The following is a 5583-nucleotide window of genomic DNA, read 5'->3' on the forward strand; positions in this document are numbered from 1 at the left end:
TAATAACATCAATAATACTACAGGAAATTAAGTGTCCTGGAGTCTAAGGCGCAGGATCACAGGACTTTGGTGTGTACATAACAGCATGACATCGAGGTTTGCAAAAAATCTGGAGACGTCAAAGTGAGATTTGTGTGTTATTGGGTTAGGAACGGGATTTATGCTGCTTGGTTATGACTCTTCATAAACTTTTTTAAATGTGGCAAATGTGTCATTGTAAGTAATTAGGAAATTTGGTGTGTTTTGGGTAGAATTCTGTCAGTTCTATGACCACAATAAAAGGATGTAACAGTATGAATAAATCACAGTATTTATACATACATACATACATACATACATACATACACACACACACACACACACACACACACACACACACACATATATATATATATATATATCACATTTAGTCACATTTTACGATTTTAAGTTAATATGTCATCATTTAGGGTACAAACAGGCATAAACAGTCATGTTTATGGATGATGTGGCTTGTCCGCCATACAAGTCCCTGTTGCTCTAGAAAATTAATCAACACATTCTGACCAATCAGAGTGGAGAATTCAACAATGCGTTGATATAATAGCGATTAATAAATTTGCACCCACCCTAGAAAACTAGGGTAAATCTTTAGCTCATACCCAAATAAATGCAAAATTGGCTCATGAGGCTGTGAGAGTGCGCACTCCTGATGACATCATACTTCCAGCATTTTTGATTGGTCGCTGCTGATTTGTTGATTTGTCTTCAGAGATGTTGACCTCAACTGCCGAATGTTTTCTCAGCTTTATATTTTCCAGGACACAAATGAGGTGCTGTGTTATTTAGCTATTACTTTTGTCAGTCAGTAGGGAAAATTTTAGTTTTGCAGTGACAAGCTGGCTTTCTCTAAATCGCTGGATTCCCCCGTGAACTCATTCGTCTCAGCTCCTGTCCGGTTCAATGTGGTGTTTGCTTGGTGAAACAATGAGTCATGTAAAGTGTAAGCTTGTAGAGATGTAACTACCTGACAGGTAATAATGTGAATTTTCCAACCTAAAAGCTCCAGAGAAACATCCTGTCTAGACAAAATAGGAAAATTAAAAATAATTTAAAAAAACAATGCTGCTAGTTTTTAATTATGGGGAAAGAAAGGACTAACAGATGATTATAAGTATTTTTTTTTAAATAAAACATTTTTAGTTATTCAATATTCATATATAAACCACTAGTTGCATAAGACACATTTTTGGAATTGTTAGGAAGGCATCCAATTAGATTATCAGATAGAATTGTTCCCACTCTACCAGACATTAGCAGGGTAAATTGGGAATGAAATGAGCTTGTGAGACAGCGAGTGTGACCCGTTCCCTGCTTTATCACAGTGAGGAAGTGACACAGCTGCTGGGGTCACCAGGAGACACTACGCACAAGGGTCGTCTCCATGGTGCTAGTGTCATATATATAGAGGTTAAGCATGCTGCAAAGGCTCAGTGGTCTCTATATTTCACTAAAATCAGACCTCTAAACACACATTGTCTCTTAACACAAACATAATGTACACAACACATTTGAGTGACACCACAAAAGACCCCCCCCCACACACACACACTCACAGACAGACACACAAACAACCCTAAAACTAAATAAAACTCTGCACTGAAAGGCTCACAGCCTGAGGGCTCATGATTTTATCCACATTTTCTTTTCGTTCCATATTCACACTTTTGCGATCTGATGATCTGCATAACAATCTGCTGGGAACTTAAAAGATGCTGCGAGGGTGAAGGGGGACACTGCTGAGAGAGAGCAATGCATGCTGGGAATGCTGCATGCTGGGCCAGAGGCATTCTGGGAGGCTGTTCCCCCTGCAGGCCCAGCCTCTGGAGCAGCAGCATGGTTAATGGCCCTTTCATGGCTCGGCCACAAAGCCTTTTGTCCGAGCCTAATTCACTCAATGGTGCGTGGAGGAGAGGGGGAAGGGGCATGGTGAAAGCGCTTACCCTGTTCCTCTCTCTCTCTCTTTTTCTATCATTCTCTCTCTCCGTAGATTGGAGGAGCGTGAAAAGTATTTTGACAGGTATCATAGGGCATAAGATTGTTTTCTCTCACAAATATAGTCTATTATTCATTTATAATAACCACTTTTTGTTAAATAACAAAACAGTGTTTCTGAAATTAAAAAAAAAAATCAAGAATTTTCTTATTACATTTATTCATTTATGTTTTTGTTCATGAACAACTCACTCATTGAATCTATCTGATATCCCCATCTCTCTTTATGTTTAATCATTTGTTAGATGCTTTTAATCTGATTTAATCATATATCTGACAATGCAACTGCAATTCAGCTTTTTCATCATAACTTTGCTTCATGGAAAAAAAATAAAAGAAATACATCATCATGTTGATATCACATCACATAAAGTCAGAGCCTTCCAGACACTAGACACTTGCAGAGTATTGATGTATTTGTGAATGCTTTGCATGGACCTGGACTGGACCTGAGCTTGGGCATCTGTCTCCAGTCTCATGCATTTCTTCTCCTTTCATTGTGTCCATGTGGGTTTCCTCTGGGTTCCACGGTTTCCTCCCATAGCAGTATGTTGCTGCTCTACATTGCCCCTACATACTGGTTGTGTGTGTGTGTATACATGCTGTGTTTCTGGGATAGACTCCTGTTTCACCAAAAACATGTCAAACATGCAAATGATCCAAATTGTCATTTCTTCCTGTAGTGTATACCCTTAAACTAAGGGTGTGTAAACTTTTGCACTCCACTCTACACTCTCTACATGCTAACAAACTTGCCTATCCAGCTCAGGTCAGGTTCAGGTTGCACCTGAAACCTCACTAAACCACATGAAAACAAGCCACACCAAAAGTTTATTAATAGAGGCTGTGTTGTGCACTTCATGTGAGAACAGTGCCGTAATTACACGTAGTGTGTATGTCAAGTACAACATCTCATTAACTCTAACCCTTAAATAAACCCTGTTAAACTGCTGCTCAGTACACACACAGCCTGCCATTTATTACTCATGATGATAATGATGATGATGATGATGATGATGATAATGATGTACTACAATTATAACAAAGGAGCTAAACTCTTCATTCCATGAAGCAGAAAAAAGAAAACGCAATAACAAAAATATCTTTAAATTCAAAACCTGACTGAACTTTACATGCTTATTGCTGATTGGATACGACATATGGCTCTCACAAAGAAAACGAATTTAGGTTCATACTTTATATTTCCTCTTAAAAAGGAAGAAGTTCTCCAGCCGATCAGCAAGAAGCATCTTAATGTGTTTCTGAATTTGTGAACTGCATGAACCGGCTGCATACAAGCCACATTTTGTTTTCAGGTAATCATGCTATTTAATTTCAGTGCAATTTTTGGAAAACGTTTGGAAAAAATAAATTGGACACAAGCACAAAGTAGTCTAAAATACAGACTTTTCCAAATACAGCTTACTAATTCTTCACTGTCTGGCAATTTTGCTGTCTAGTCATGACAGAGCACCTAATCAGACTGCATCAATTACTGTGTGTGTGTATATGTGTGTGTGTGTGTGTGTGTGTGTGTGTAAGTGTGTGTGTGTGTTCTAGTTGTTGCTGTGTCGAGTGCAGCTGTGTACACAAGGGCCAAAAGCCTAAGAAGCTAATGAACATGGAAGTCTAATCCATCCTCTCCAGCAATATCGGCTCTTGTGCCAAGCAAACCAGCAAGGAAAACATGGTGGCTCTGACATGGCATGTGAGGATCAAGCGCGGCCAACCACACACAGTGCCGCACAACACACTCACACAGAAACTTTCTGTCGACTTGAAGCGAACGCTTTCTTCAGGTGAGGTTAGGGAAGTATTTCTGTGATCTCTGCCAGAATGGCTGACAAAAAAGTGCTGCTTGAAAATCACAGAAACCAAACTCTGGTTCAGTGCTGTGAAATTAAGTGTTAAAATCTCACCTAGCTTCTGTTTATTTGAACCTAAACCTAAGCTGGTGCTGAAGTTATAGGGCTGACTCTAACCCTAACCCTAATTCTGTTACTCATCCCAGGACGCACAAACCGCTCAAATGAACATCTGCACTCTTTGACACCGGTATATCTGTATAATGATTTATAAAAACATCATATACATTTGAGTCTGCTTCCTCTGAAGGTTACTTCCTCATGTCATGTCAGGGAGTTTTTATCTACACCCATATCACCCCTGGATTCCTCAGTAGAGATCTATCTAAATCTACATCCAGATTCCTGTGACAATGTCAGTCAAATGTGCTGTACTAATAAGATTCATCTGAATTTAAAATCATGCTCAGAAGCCTGATATTCATTTTTGCTCCCTGAGGCACATCATTTGGTTATTAACCCAAAACAGAGCAGCGTATGCACATTATTGTGCATTTGGTTTTCAGACATGAGCAAAAGTCCCTAAATGGTGTCCTTTGTGGTGTGTTTAGTGAGGTTTCTGCTGCTTCTACAAGTCACAGGCCAAATGCAACATAAAACATCATCCTGACTGGCAATATTCCTGCTTTTAGTCACACATAGACCTACTTGGAGCATTCGGGAACTGTTAGACCCACTCCCTGCTCCCCATAAAAGTTCTATGCTACATCATTTGGACATTTGCACATGAGGCTTTTGTGGGACGACCCAGAAAAACGTCAAAATGTCTTAAATGGTACAGTAAATTTTAAGAATTTTCAAACGCACCCTCTGCATGAAATGAAAATGAAATTAGGGCACAGAAGCCTTTATTATCACCACATATACATTACAGCACAGTGGAACATTAGAGCACTTTTCTTCGCATATGAGAACAGAGGAGGTTGGGGTCAGAGTGCAGGGGTACCTATGATACAGTGACCCCGGTCCAGGGAGGGCTAAGGGCCTTGCTCAGTTGTCGAACAGTGGCAGCTTTGCATTGCTGGGGCTTAAACTCTTTATCCATCTGATCCAACAACCCAGAACCTTAACCGCTTGAGCCACCACTGTCCCTGGCAACACTGGCCTGATTTGGATGAGAGGAAACCAAAGAACCATGATGAAACCCAGAAGGACACAGAAAGGATTGAACTGGGGAACCTTGTGCTGTGAGGCAGTGACATCTGAATCCACAGTTAAAGGTGGGTTAGAGAAAGAATGTCCAGATCTATAGAGAAAATGAGAACGAGGTAGGATATCGAGTTTGCTGTGATCTCTGTGGTTTGACTCTGGTGGCCCAGCACAGCTGCACTCAGCGACCGTGAGCCTCAATAACACAGGGGGCACAATGCAAACCGGGGCAAAACCCTGAGGGGACGATCGCATACCAAATCGGGGAAAACATGCAGGGAGGAGGAGTGGAGGGGGGGGGGGGTTCTCTGGAGGATTCCTAATTTCCTCTAAATAACTTTTGCAGTTTTGCGGTAGTGGTCCTTAAGGTCAAGGAGCTTGTGCACAAAGAATAGCCACGCATATGTGCTGAGATTTTCTATGAAAATTGCAGGAGGTGTAGAAAGACACAGACCCGAGCTCAGATTTGAGATTTGGGGATCTATTGTTCAGATCCCTCCCTCTTTTTTTCGGGAAAGTGGGAGGAGCCGAAGCA

This window comes from Tachysurus fulvidraco, chromosome 25 (genome assembly GCF_022655615.1).
Source record: "Tachysurus fulvidraco isolate hzauxx_2018 chromosome 25, HZAU_PFXX_2.0, whole genome shotgun sequence".
Lineage (NCBI taxonomy): Eukaryota > Metazoa > Chordata > Actinopteri > Siluriformes > Bagridae > Tachysurus > Tachysurus fulvidraco.